Genomic DNA, 15,337 nt, shown 5'->3' on the forward strand with positions numbered 1-15,337 from the left:
TGGATGAGAAAACAACTTGCCGCAGGTGGGGAGCGGTCACAAGTCCTCCCATTACGCGTGCAAAGCTCTAACCAATTGAGCTACCGCAGCGCGGTTTCCCCATCCACTTTCTTGGGTATTTATGTGTTGTTATACCAGAACTAACCTTGGAAGTGTTAGCCAATGCCACCACTCACAAATCTTGGCGGCGGATGAGGGACATCCTTTCTGCCGCAGGCGTCACGACTATGTGATCTTTTGAGTGAAGGCAACTGGTCAATAAACCCACACATGCTGCCTGAAAGCATCAATGTTGCCGGATTCGAGACCCTCGTTATGTAAGAGCATCCCACGCGTAATGCGAAGCCGTGGGATTGTTCCCCACCTACGGCAAGTAGTTTTTTCATCCACTTTCATTGCTATTAATTTATCATTTTTTTAGCTTAATTAATACGTACAAGCAATTTTCTCTATGCTGTCCTTGGTCTCTTTTTTTATTGGCTTTTTATGAAAGACGTGAATGCTTGTAATAGATCATGCACAAAGTACACAGAAAACCTGTTTCAAGAGTTGTCCCTTCAGACAGATAAGTGTTGGCCATAAGCAGCAGCAAATTTACTAGAGAGCATTGTTTAATACCACTAATGGTAGAATAGAATGAAGAGGCTTTTATTGCAATACCTCACGCTACTCTAGTAGGAAGCACGATGAGCGAAGAAATGGTGGTAGAGCACGTAAGTTAACCCGTAACTTTTTTGCTATAACACTTCTTTCTGGGTGAGCACTTGTGTCTCGTCCTTGTTTCTCTGTGGTTGCATTTATTAGTGCTGTTAAATTTGCCAAATCACGTAACTTCTTGCAAGAAGCGAAATTCCTGGTGAGAGTTGGAGATAAATTTCACCCACCTACACTAACAACACAGGCATACTACAAGGAGTACTCCAGTCTATTGAGGACTACAGTGTATGGGGAAGCTATTTGATACAGAAATCAAGAATGATGCAACAAGCTATCGATAACATGGCAGACTTTCTTAACCAGTCTGTCCTCTCATTTTCTGATAAGTAAGCTTTCATCGACATCTGAAGTAAGACCAGTATCAAGAACTACCCCAGATTGCACATTGTGCGTCACATAGCTCGACAAATATATCCGCAAGTCAACAGCCCCAAATTCTGGGCTATCGTAAGGCCAGGATGGCAAAGCCAGCATGTGGGCGAAACAACTATGCCATGCCTGGACACAAATTCTTCACCCAGTGAAAAGAATAATATCAAAATTATGGAGGGTAGAAGACCGAATTCTACGGAAAATCGCATATGCTGTACTTGTGTCCAAGGTATTGTTCGGTATGAATTACCTGCAGGGCACTAAAAAGACAACTCATCGAATACAGGCGTCGGGTACTGAGAAGTCTTTGCAACTTTACCCTGCTTGCATGCCCTCTACGAGAAAGAGCAAACGAACAAGCACCTAGGCGGAGTAGAGTTGCAGTCTGCAGCCCAAATTCTTTGCCTCGAAAGCTCGGAACCAAGTTGCAAGTTGATATGCCCGCTAGCATGTGAAATGTAATAACGGCTACCACTCCATTCAGAAACGCAACCTCAGGAGCACCTGAACTTGAAACACAAGAAGGTCATACCGTGGAATATTGGTTTAAACAATTAGGACAGGAGACTATAGATAACATCCAAACAAACAGAAGAGGTAGCTAATCTTGTCGACACAAAGATCAGGCACATACAGTACACTGATGTCGCAATAACAGTGTAACAGTAGTAAGATAGTACGTAAAATGAAATACTATGCAGCCAGAAAAGCTGAACTCAGAGCAATAAAAGCAGCACTTTCAGGGAAACTTGCAGACTTCAGCATCCTGCATGCCTACATGAATTCATCAGAAACTGTCAGGGCCTACCTATATCACACAAGATTGTCAGGAAAATCGGGAGATTGACACATGACTTGCAAGTACATGACCAAGAAATTAAATTATGCGATACATAACCATGCAGATATTCCACGGCATAGTGGGCGCATGAGCACAACATAAGAAATGAAAACTGGACGCGTTTGCATGAATTCATTAGTTACAGCGAAACACCTAGACAACGGACAAGATGAAAGCAAGCTCTGCGTTCACTTCGTTCTTGCCTATTGTCTTTCTGTCGCGCTGTAATTAATGAATTCATGCGGCTGCACAACATTAGAACAATTACCCCACTGAAGGCCCTGATTTCACATCCAAATCTAAGTGTGCAAACACACACACACACACGCACGCACGCACGCACATACACACAAATAAATGTTGCAAGGACGCTTACCACGAAGCAGTATCAACAGGATGACTACTAGAGAGGGATGAGGGCTAACTTCCGACTAAGATTTATGGTGAAAGTGAGGCAATTTGCACAATTAACAAGAAAACAAAATTGCAAGAAGACAAGGTCAAAGTTTTTGCTTGTTGCAACGAAATGCAAGTAAAAATGTTACGGAAAGGTAACACGGATAAAAATTGCAAGTGCAGGAAAAAACAAATCACTACAATCGCCAATCATGCATGTCAGCTCCTTTCAAAAGACACTGTTCTTCTTCCAATAGAAAGACTGACACCTTGCTCATGCAAGCAGAATCTTCCAGGTCCATGCCACTGGAAAAAAAGAACTTCTTTCTCGGAAAGTAGTCGCATGCGCAGTTGGTGATCAGTCTTTTTTTCCCCTGGACTTATATAATTATTTGTTTTCTCTGTCTCCTGCTTTTTATTGTTTGCTTTCATCAAACACAGCTTTATCAAGCTTTCTTGCTTGAGTACTTTCTGGTAACCTTTATAAATCACTGCATTCTCACAATAAACAGTTTAATTAGAAGTTAGTGCGCCCTGTTCTTACTGCTTAACACAATACACTCTTGCAACATTGCCCAAATAAAAGATTTTCGTTGAGTGAATAGGTGTGTGACCTCTAATCATTACCCCTGTTCTCCAACCGTTTCCTCATCCCACCTCAGAAGATACATTGAATACTAATTATAGCTGGCGGTGACCGACTTTAAGATAGTGCGATGACGCGTCGACGGAGCACCGGCTCGATAGCGCCGGATCGCGGCGTGTACTGCCCAATCCGAAACGCAGAACCGCCTTCCTTCGGCACTGCGTGTTTTGTATGCGGTTGCCTGTTCTTGATATAAGGCAGCAGCTGCGCTCAACGAGCGCATTACCAAGAAGCGTAATCGGCGGCCAATTTGTTCGTTCCATCGTTCTTTGCGTAGTCCTGAACGTGATCGCGAGCTTCTTTGTTGATCTCCAAGGAGCTGCGCCATTTGTTTGTCCCAGTACAATGCAATGATTGTAGACTTGTCAACGACAGTACACACACATAGTTTATATATATATATATATATATATATATATATATATATATATATATATATATATATATATATATATATATATATATATATATATATATATATATATATATATATATATATATATTACTTACAATACCACTTTGACCTCTCATCAAGCGAGGCTTTTCAAGGCACACCTGCTTAGTTATTATGTTGTGCATTTGATATCACACACAACGAACGCAGCAATATAGGCAGTTGAGATGATGTGGATGCCTAACAGTCATCTTCTGCATGTATAGTTGGTCCATGGTCCACGCAGTCTTCACATTATGCTTCCAATACTCTATGGATCAGTAGTGCAAACACGCATTCCGAACACATGTATTTATCTTTATTGGTATCTGTAACAATAAACAGCCTAAAGAAAGCCTTATTCCGCAATTCACGATGTGTTTTGCAGATATTTTCGCTTCTAAACACTGGCAAATTGTTGAACACGTATGAATGATCACTTCCTTCCGCCTTGACGCGCAGGCAGTCGACACTCATTATTACAACACCTCGGCCACGAGGTTTGCGGTTGCACGCCAGGCGCACCAGGATGGTTGGCGTCTCCTTGCGGGGGTGGACACCTGCATTATTTCAATAAATTAGGTAGCCGTAAGCCGAGCAGCGCCATATTCGCAATTTCTTGCTATAGTGTTTTTTTACTGCGAATATATATATGTAAAAGCCTACAGTAAATATTAGGGTAATACGACCACAGGTGAATTACGGCCCTTTTATTACCTTATTTCCATGACAAGTCAACGCAATTCACTCGCTGACTTTACAATTCGAAAATTCAAAAGCTGATGGGTGCCCTCAGAGAAATCCACTTTGTATAGTTGAAAATGTCCATGTCACCAAAAATAAAGGGCGTAAAACAATTCGTTCAATTTACCAGATCGCAGACGCGGCACCTGAAAGCTGGGCTTGCCACCGACATCCTCCTTTACGTCGAAGGTTATATCAATATAGATTTATAGCTTAGCGTGTTTACAGCCAGGGGCCCAGCGGGCGAGTGAAGGCGCAAGTGCGCGTGTTGTACCGCGCATGCGCACTAGAGTATACGCTGGCCGGCTGGCCCACTGGCTGAGCTATACCTCTCTTATATCGGCGCCTCCTGTAAGAATGGAGTGACCTTTGGCTCAGTCTTCGCCACTTTTCGAAAAGGGCAGCGCCATAGTGGTTTTCTCGGAGGCGGTCTCACGCTGTTATTGCCGCTTGGCGGAGGCCTTTCTCACGCCCGGTTTTAGCTAGTTTTACGTGTGCACAAGCCTGCCATGTGCGTGCGCCCGTTATTATGCTTATGAAGGTTGGTCACATACTGAAGGGAATCGCAAACGATGCGCTCAACATATTACTGTATCGAAGTTGTGCCACCATCAACGAAATTATGCAAGAATGCCGGCGTTTTCAGCAGGCCAAAAAGCGAGCGTGTTGCCAGGACACTCGTTCGGCTACGTAACACTGGTCCGACGCCATCATGTGAAGACGGACAGGTTTCTCGTCTGCAGTTCTCACCGCCGTCGCAACTTACACGAATCGTCCGTCGGGAAATAGAAGGAATTGCTCATGCTCTGCCTAACATCGGCGATGGCAATTTAAATCGCCACATTTAACTGCCGCCGTATCGGTCACTTCACCCTCCATTGCAACAACTATTGGGTGTTACTGTTCCCCCGAGACGACACTGCTAGCCACACCGACAACTACTATCGTTTTCAGCGCATTCAGCCGTGAAACAGTGATAGCTATCGCTGCTTCCAGCCTCTTGAGCCGTACAACGTCGACGCCACCACCACGCCTCACAGCGGCTCCCCATCGCCCCAAGGTCACCAATTCCGCTCACCTATACCGTGTCTTCCATCGTCTCCTTCGCCTCTACGACATGACACGACGTCGCAGGCACAAGAAAACTAAGGGGGACAGCTCTTAGAGGTGACGCTGCATTTGCCACTTCCACCTGAAATCCTCTCCTTGTATTGCCGACGCGACAGAACTTGATAGACGTTCACGTTGACTGCTCAGCTATACGAAGACTAGTAGATTCTGGGGCAAAAATCTGCGTGATTAGCAATCAACTTCGTCACCGCTTCAAAAAAGTATTTATGCCGCAGGTACTGGTATCATTCGCATCGGTGATGGACGAAGTCCCGCAGTCATCGGAATATGCCCCGCTCGTATCACCATCGAAGGCCCTTATTTTTTTTTTTTTTGGTGTACTCTCATCGAACAATTACCCAATGGCAGCATTCTCTGACTCGATTTCTTGTCGGCTCATGCAGCTCCCACCGACCGTTTAACCAGCGTCCTTCAACTTGACCTTCCTCTACTTGCTTATGTTCCACCTCAACCGTCACAACACCTATGCTCTGTCGATTACGTTCGGTTGTCACTGCAACGCTCCACATGTGTTGCCTTGACGACGGCACTACCAGGAAGCGACGGCGACTCCCAGTATCTCCACTAGTTGACGTAGTGTTGACCCGAAATATTGCTGTGCCGCACACCTTTGTGACTATTGTGGACAATCACGCCCCGCTGCCGTTCCTAAACTTCAGCAACTCGACCCATGCTTTCCAACAAGGCATCTCAGTGGCCAGCGTATCAGCGCCTAATGCATGCAACACCGCGCCTTTAGATGCTGAAATTTTTTCGTGCTTAGTCGCAACCAGCCTGGCGAGTCCAGTCCCCTACGAAATTGCCAAGATGATTGACCCTGACCTTCCGATCTGTCAAGCCGCGGAACTCCGCCACCTCCTAGCGACCTACAGAAATTTCTCCGACGTCGATGACCGCGCTCTGGGTCAAATATTTCTCGTAGGTAATCGAGTACATACGGAATATGCTATTCCTACCAGACGGCGACCATATCCTGACTATATCCGGGGACCTTATCCATATAGCATAAAAACACAAGGGCACAAGAAACGGAGCCGAAGACACTTGCTCAAGGCGCTTGTCTTAGACTTCGTTTCTTCTTGTGTCCTTGTGTTGTTGCACTATACAAATAGCCTTCAGTGATGCCCAACCAACAAGACAATATCGCCGCCATCGTCGATACAACGCGAGGCATATAAGATGCTCACCAAAGACGTCATAGAGGCTCCTTCCAGTCCGTGCGCGGCCGTCTGTCGTCTTAGTCAAAATAAAGAATGGCAGCCGGAGATTTTACGTCGGCTATCGTGCCTTGAATAAAATAACGTTTCTCGCACCGGACGGCCTCTGTGAATTTAAAGTTATGTCCTTTGTACTGTACAATGACCCCACAACCTTGGAACGGTTGATGGATTCTCTCCATCGTGGTTACTAATGGTCGAAGTGTCCGTGCTTCCTAGATGACATCATTGTGTTTTCTCTAACGTTTGAAATTCACCTTACTCGTTTGACGACCAGTATATGTCTTCCGTCGTGGGGGACTCCAGCTAAAATCTGAAAAGTGTAATTTTTGGCAGACGACAAATCCATGTGCTTGATCATCTGGTAAGTGCTACAGGTGTCCAACCTGACGCTGACAATATTAGCGCTGTTAAGAATTGCCCGGTGCCTTCGCCTATTAAATATGTTCGGAGTTTTGGGCGATTATGTTCGTACTTGTGCTGTTTTTCACGGAATTTCACCATCATAGCCCGATCGCTTACTGACATTCTAACGAAGAACGTCCACTTCTGGTGGGGCCACGACCAAGCGGCTGCATTGTCGGAGCTTACCAACTTGCTCACGTCACCGATTATATTGGCTCACTTCGACCCATCCGTGACTATGAAGTTCACACAGACACTAGTGGGCATGGAATCGGCGCTGTCTTCGCTTAGCACCTGCACAGTCAAACACGTGTCCTTGCATACAATGCGATCCCCATTCTATCGACGTCTGAACAGAACTGTTCATTCACACAATGCGAGTTCCTTGCGTTGATTTGCGTTGTAGCAAGATTTTGCCCGTCTTTGTACGGCCACATATTCTCGATTATTGCACACCTAGTTGTTGCCTGTCATCGCTGAAGGAGCCAACTGGTCTGCTTGGTAGCTGAGCTCTCAGTCTACAGGAACATTCATTTGAGGTATTTTATAAGCCTGGCAGGCTACATCACGATACCTTTGTCTTTCGCGCCACCCGGAGGACTCTGCTATAGCTTTGCTGACCATGATAATCATTCCTGTGTGCTTGCTATATCTGATTTACACAACATCGGCACCGAACTACGTCGGGATGAATCCCTAAAGCTCATGATTCAGCAATCCTCTTCCGCACGTTCCGACCTGTCTCTACGTTAGTATGTCCTGCATTAAAGTTCTATACCGTCGCAACATGAAACCTGGCGGGTCTGAATTTTCGCTAGTTATTCTTCGACACCTGCCAACCACACTTGTTCAACACCTACGCGATGCTACAATTGTGAGACACCTCGACGCCTCACTCACCTACGACCGCGTGCGACATCGGTTCTTTTTTCTTGGCTCGATCCTTCTGTGCGCCGATCATTGCTGCTTGTGAGCGCCGACAACGGCGCAAACGTCCTGCTCTTCCACAGCGGCCCAGCTTCAACCTGTCGACATTCCATTGGACCATTTCTTTTCCGTCGGCCTCGACTTGCTCGGACCTTTCCTTACGTCCATATCCGGCAGCAAATGCATTGTCGTCACAAATGATTATATGTCCAGATATGCCACCACTTGCGCCATACCCAGTAGCGGCGCTACAGGCCTTGCAGACTTACGGCTACATGAAATCATTCTTCGACACGGGACCCCGCGCCAGCTTCTTACAGATTGTGGCCGCTGTTTTCTAGCAAAGGTCATTGCGGATATTTTTCGTACCTGATGTACATAACAACGAGATACGACAGCATACTAACCATAGACCAACGGTCTTATCGAGCGCCTCAGCCAAACTCTCACGGACATGCTGTCTATGTACATCTCTGCTAATCACCGCAATTTGGACGCCTCCCTACCCTATGCTAGTTTTGACTACAACTCGTCTCGGCCTGACACCATCGGTATTCGCCATTCTTTCTGCTGCATGGCCGCACCTTTGCGTTGTACTTCGAGACACTCCTTCCTGGTGATCTGCCCGTGCCCACCGCAGATCCTCAGGACATGAGCTCTAGAGCCAGAATAGCTTTCCAGGTTGCTCACAAAAGGCTATGTGCGTCACAGTTCTCCCAAACAGAGCGCTATGATAACGGGCACCGCGAAGTCGAGTACCCTCCTGAATCCCTGGTCCTACTCCGGACACCGTCTCCATGCCATGACTTGTGCAAGAAGCTCCTTTCTCGCTGCACCGGACCTTACAAAGTTCTCGGCGAGCTGAGCAATGAGTGCCGTGCAACTAAAAACTTTCTACTCCGATATATGCGACAGCGATATATGCAAGCTATGCAAGTGTGTTAGAGGCATCCTTCAACACATGTTGTGGGGATGCGAAATATATCAAGATAAAATGGCAGTCTTCCCTGAAAATTTATGGGCTCAGCTCAGAAATCCAAGACCAACTTTGAACCGTCCAGCGAGCCATGAAGGCCGCACGGGATCAGCAGCTCCCAGTGGCCATCTAGGCGGCCCCAGGCCAGGACCTCCCAATCACTTTATTCGAAATAAAGTTATCTGGCTCGCTCGCTCGCTCGCTCAGCGCCATTGACAACCTCATCACTCTGCTTCCACATCAGCCGTGTTCTCCTGTTATGTCTACTACTGATGTCGTTCATGCGTAGCAGCGAAAACCTTACTTCACCAGCAGTTCTCACTGAATTTATAAGGCGCCGTGACGGCGATCCGACCGCCGATAGATTTTACTATTGTTCACATATGAGCATGCCCTTGAAGGACCGCTCACCAGGCCCCTTTGCAAATTTTGGTTATACGCTGGAAGTTGTTACGTGTCCTGTAAGGAGGGTTCTCCTGCAAACTTTTTTCAAATCGCCTAATGTATAGCCGAGATAGAAACATTTCAGCGCCGCGAACCCATGGTTTCAGAAGGCGAGCTGCACGGCAGAGCGAGGCACTCTATCCACTCACCCCGTCTAGCCTCCGCGAAGTCCCTCCCTACGTTGTCCCATACCGGACCTCGCGGATCTCGTGACGCATGCGTTACGGGCCTCGCCTTTATTTTTTCATCCTGGCTTTTTTTTCGGCGCTGCGTATTTTCGCTGACAATGGAGCTGGGAAGCTGTTGCGTTGTCTTGTTTTACGCAGCGCATGGATTTCCGCGCAGTCGAAAAGGACACATGACTAGGTGTATAATTCAGTGCTACACAAATACTGAGGCAGAACAAGCGGGTTGCAGAGCATGATGACGCGTTCGAACACAATAGAAAAAGGTATGTTTTCAGTACTTGCGCACTTGACTGCGCGACCATGCGAACATTCAGACGAATCTGAAGTACATCTCTCTTGCTTCGGTGTGAAGTAAAACACAAAAAAACATGCAGAGATTCCGATTGCGTGCTTCACTGTTTCTATAACCTTTAATTCGCGAATTCAAGCAACAGATCACATAAATAACGGATGTTTCCTTGAAAATTTCTCGAAGTCACCTGTCATCACGAGTGATGTCCCACTGCGGATAGGAGTACGTCACCGTCCAGCTCGGAGCACCGTCTCCGCGAGGGAAAGGGAAAGCGGCGTTCGGATTGAGATCTCACACCTTACCGTGCTGCGTAGCGATGTCATTCTTTGCAAACACGATCGTTAGCGCGCATTATATGAGCTACGCTTGTAAGCTCGAACTGGCCAGACCTGGTGAGGGGCCCTGTAAAGGACCACTTCGCTCCGTCACGAGGAGGAAAGGAGGCATGCTACGTGAGGTGCCGTCTCGTCATTCTGCGGTAGCAGCAGCCTGTAAATATTGTAATATAAGATTTCGCCTCTTTTCCGCGTACTCCTGAATCCCCGTCATTATATTGTGCAATCCTAGGCTTAGGAGATGCTCGGTAGGAGTGGCACGAATGAGCCCAGCTTCGCCTCGTACACTACGTATGAGGTGGTCGACTTGTGCTGTTTCGACTTGGAGAAGATGTAGGTAGAAAAGGGTGTAATGGTGCCTTGGATTACACGAGTGAGCTCCTTCTACTTCCCGCCTTGCTTGCGTATTCTCACTCGGGCGAATAGATGCAGTATCTGATTCAATGCTACGGTAAGACGACTTTTTGTGTTGTTGTGGTGATTATTTTGTGCAGAAAGGCCCCGGACCCCTATGTGATCCATGTGTTGTAGTGTCATGTCGTTGACATACATGTTATAGTTGCGTAGAGGGTCTTTATTCGGCGCCCGTGTACAGGCCGAACTATTAGTATCTCCGATTCGCTCTACGAGCACTCTAAACCCGCGTCAGTGACGTACTAGATGACCATGTCGGCTGCCTTCTGATAGGTTTCTTCGACTTGCTAGCCGGATCCCGTGTTTGTCTAAAGCGTAATGTAGCCGGTGTAGAGAGGGCGTCGTACTGCGGCTATTGTGTCGAGCTTGAGTGCTAGCGACTATATTGCAAGGTTAAAAGGAAAGGTGAGGGAATAGCTCCTTGAGGAGTGCCGCGATGTGCAACATTGATCGGTTCGAAGAAAAATATTGCCCACCAACTGTTTGGCGGCACGGTTGGAAAGAAACGTACGTATGCAATTACGTGCGTTCTCCCGGGCCAACACAGCGGGGCTGTATAATAGGCCGATGCCTTTCACGTTATATGTTTCTACGCCGAGCAAGGCTTTGGCCTTGCGCCAACCTCTGGTCTTAGCAGATCGTGGCGCAGTTGGATGAGGGCAACCTAGGTGGAAAGACGAGCCCGGAAGCATGGCTTCATGGGGGGAGGGGAAATAGGTTGTGCTCTTTCAGGTTGTTTGTGGAAGCAAATGATTGTAAACTTTAAAAAATGCTTCAAGGAAACACTGCCAGAAAATGACAGCGATAAATTTTATGCCAAGCCCTCATATTTCTGCTGATGTTCTCGAAGCCCAAGGGTTCTTTCGCATCTTTATCGGGCAGACGTCTTACTGCTATTTATTAAGGTCATGTTAGCGAGTACTAGGGAAGATGCACAGACACTCTGATTCCTGGGCGATGTAGAATAGAAGAGTTATAACCTCTCTACTACAGGGAACAGGGGTGCATGGGAAGCTCGCATCTGCGGCTCTTCGTCTTTGTAATTCCTCGGCTCTGCGCTCCCTCATGGCGAGGTCGGCACGTCGAGGACGAGCACTTTCTCGAGGGAGTTCCTGGCGGCGTTCATGATATGCCGCATGTTGTTCAGCCTGACGCACGACGCACGGCTCGCTCCCGCTGCCGTTCCTTCAAAGCAACCTGATATTCTGCAGAATGAACAAAATGCGGCCTCTCATCTGACTGAGAGGCCTGAACTGGCGGCAAACGGCGGACGCGAGGCGAGCGGACACGCGATCACACCATTTCCCTCCATTTCCCTGCTCTGAAAGGAGGATACGTCTGTGATTGGCTCACGAGGTGCGCTGCGTCTTCTTCATGCATATAAAATTCATCTTTAAAGGGCGCGTATGATGTACCGACACTGGCTGAATCCTCTAGCGTGGTGGTCTCGGAACCCAGAGGTCGGTGGTTTGAATCCGTAGCACGAGAAGCAATCTTTACTCTATCACGGCTTGGGCTTTTCGTACGGTAACACAGACACCAGCCCGAGTGAGGCGATTAAAACTTCCCTTGAAAAAACGAAAGTCGTGGCTTCTCCGAAAAGTGAAGCATGGATGGGGATAGCGAATTAGTAGACAGCTGTCTGTCGCCTCAACGCAAGAGCGGCTAAAATATGACTTACACACAGGATTGAGGCGTCGGATATGCAATTCAAGAAAATTTGGAGGATGCCTAGGCTTAGCGTTTAAGAGTAGAACGCGATAGATCGGATGGGATTAAAAGATCCCTAACTGCGTCTCACAGCTCCCGGCAACTGCAGCTATGTAACCGCAATCTTCACCGGGAAACGCTCACAGTGAACATGTACGAAACGTTGCCTTCTGGTAGAAACGGGGCTTCTTGCATGCGACGCGATGCGCGAAGGCGATCCCCATCTGGGGGTGCTGCAAGTAACCGGTCGCACCGATCCGTGGCATCCAAGATATTCGCGCGCCGGCGCGTGCAATAGGCGGACGCCTTGAACGGTCTATGAATGGTGGAAACACTTGAAAAGGGGTTTATCTCTCACCTAACAGAATTGTGTTTTCTCTCATATTCAAATTACAATCCCACGCAATAATGTCTGCAGCCTTTGTGTAAATCTTAATTTACAATTTTTCTACGTAGTTTTCTGTAGCAATACATTCACATAATTCTGTAACTTTTCTGCGCCATATGGAGGGCCTAGGTATGGGTGCTTCGAAAACATTTTTGTCAAAATGTCGTCCCACTCTGGACGTCAGATGTCGACGTGCGACGCTGATCGCTGACGCGGGATTTTCAGTGACACAGGACCCTTAACGCTATCACGTTAATACGGCGCACGCGACTCCGTGTGACCCTGCAAAGTTCTTGGCGGAGCTAAAGCTTTCCCCGCCTTCCTTGCGCGTTGCCTACCCGCTTTGCTATACATATGGTGCGCCAGATTGACCCGCGGTAGTCAGTTCACTTAAGCCCGGTCGCGAAATGCGGAGTTGCTGCTGCAGCGGAACGCCCCACCCCTCCCTCCCTCTCTCCCTCCCTCCTAAGGGTTTTCGCGGAACGGAAGACCACATCCCTTGCATGCTTTCGTTCATGCATAAAGCATAAGATGTGTGGGGACTGTGTTATCGCCCTTTGATTTTGAACATCAAGGCAACGCGACCGGAAAAGAAAAGTCACCGTGATTACTTTTTTGGCAATGCGATCTTTGTGCACAGCTGCTGATATATTTTAACAACAGACAATCGCACACAATATACGCAGTGCCGAACTGAGGCGGTTCTGCGTTTCGGATTGGGCAAAACATGCCGCGATCCGCCGCTATGGAGTTACGCTCCGGCGACCTGACATCGCGCCATCTTATACTGGGACACCGCCGCAGAGAGGGGGGGGGGGGGGGGATTAGCTAATATTATTTACTGTTTCTTCTGAGGTGGAATGAGGAAACGGGAGGAGAACCGGCGTATTGAGTAGAGGTCCCACACTCAATCACCCACAGACAATGTGGCCGCACAAAGTTTGGGTGCGAAGTAGAAATAAGAGGACGAAATGCTATAACTGTCGTTCGAGTCACCGCAGGGTTACTGCGCCAGGTAAGGGGAGGTATGGGGCAAGAGAAGAGGCGGGAGAAGGACAGCCAGGCGCAAGCACTTCCAGAGGCGACAAATGCCACTGAAGGACGCGCCCGTCAAACTGCGAATAGAGAGACACGGCTGAGAGCCATACAGCCATGTGACGCTGAGACGAAGGAGCGTAGAGCTGTGAATCACCAACGAGGCGGCGAGGAGCGCCCGCCGCCAGCTCCGCGGCAGTGCCGCGACAGCGGGAGAAGGGACAGCGAGGACTGAGTGGACCGTAGTGGCGAGAGTCACCGCAGTAGCGCTGCGCTGAGGAAGGGGAAGAGAGGTTAGGCGAGAACACGTGATCCGGTTTTGGAGGACAAGGAGCAAGACTCGCGCCCGGTGGGAGAGATTGTAGCAGGAGCGCGCGTAGCTAGAGCAGCGCGCCGATGATGATGATCTTGGTTACGACAAGGCCAACGGCTACGCGAAACGGGGGCACGGGTGCCAAAAAGCTGCGCTCAAAAATATGGATGAAGTGTCCATACAATTGCTATCGCAATAAAGTATGTGGATTCCATACTCTCTGGGAATGTAAGCTAAACTTTTGGTGCTGTTTGTCTCAATTGACGGCATTTCGTGGAGATTTTGACGGCATACGACAGTGGTGATGTGGTGTTAAATGTTCCCTTACGTGCACCATTTGCGTTTGTCGAACTAGTACACAGAATGAATAGCGAGACGTGTTCGCTCTAGGCATCGCTGTGCGCCATTATCCTTAGCCTGCGGGACGGTTAGCAGTGCAATTCCATCACATGTTGCATGATACGGTGGGCGAGATGCACAACTCATTTTATGTGAGCGTTAGGAGAAAAAGCTGCTTCTAGGTCTAGTGACTTACGGATCAGCGCTGGCTCGCCCCACGGCCTTCCATCACATAACGCGGCTTCCCAGTGTTACAGAGTAGAGACAACGTGGATACTTGACCAGCACTTGCGTATAGTCATTTATACCCCCCGTTGCTTGCACGCCCTGCGTTAGTTCTCGGCATGGAAGAGCTTGCACTTTGTTTGTTTTTCTGGAATAGCAGAAATGTGCCGTACCATGCCTTGATTTACTATTATTAGTATTGACCATTTCTTTTCCAGCTAGCGCTATGTCTAGTAAAAACATTTCTTTTAAAGAAGAGACCCCCAACGAACCATGCTTTCTGATGGTGCATTTTCTTTTTCCCGAGATAATCCCACGTATGCAAGCTGCCACGGGCGTGTGCAAGGTCGTTATTCTGCCGTTTCGTCACGGCTTTGGCGTTACACATTGTTTGTCTATTCTGCCTCCCATTCTATCTCTACTTTGGGCTGTTGAGCGCAAGTACGAAAGTAAGCGCTTATCTTCTGCAATGGTTTTCCGTGTTGCTCACGTGTAATTATAGCCTTCCAGAGGGGACTGTGGTAATGCCCAGAGAGTTCCAGAATGCGTTGTGCGGACGCCCCCGAAGTTATTTTTAAAGGTACACGCGTTATAAACCACACCCCGGCGCGGCGTGCAAGACGGCAAAAGGAGCAGTAGAAGCGCGAAAGTCGAAGAGGCAAAAGCAGCATGTCTTTAAAACTTAATGACTAATGGCGGCGTTTGCCTCCTGCTTTTGGCCAGACAGCCTTCTTGGTCCAGACAGCCGGACTGACATCCGGTAACGGTCTTGAGTGACGGAGAATATATAAGTGCTAGCGAAAATACGTGTATCCTAAACGTAGGTGACATTATTTGGTGTAAAATAAA

General features: G+C 48.0%; 1 long non-coding RNA gene across 1 annotated transcript in view; it reads right to left on the minus strand.

The window, feature by feature from the left end:
* Positions 1-3,702: 3,702 nt before the first annotated feature.
* The window catches only part of LOC129382111 (uncharacterized), a 28,717-nt gene continuing 17,082 nt past the window's right edge, over positions 3,703-15,337 (minus strand). The window contains exon 3 of the long non-coding RNA XR_008610183.1: positions 3,703-3,965. This is a non-coding gene — a long non-coding RNA (uncharacterized lncRNA). The remainder of the gene's footprint in view (positions 3,966-15,337) is intronic.

Source organism: Dermacentor andersoni, chromosome 8 (assembly GCF_023375885.2).
Source record: "Dermacentor andersoni chromosome 8, qqDerAnde1_hic_scaffold, whole genome shotgun sequence".
Classification (NCBI taxonomy): Eukaryota; Metazoa; Arthropoda; class Arachnida; order Ixodida; family Ixodidae; genus Dermacentor; species Dermacentor andersoni.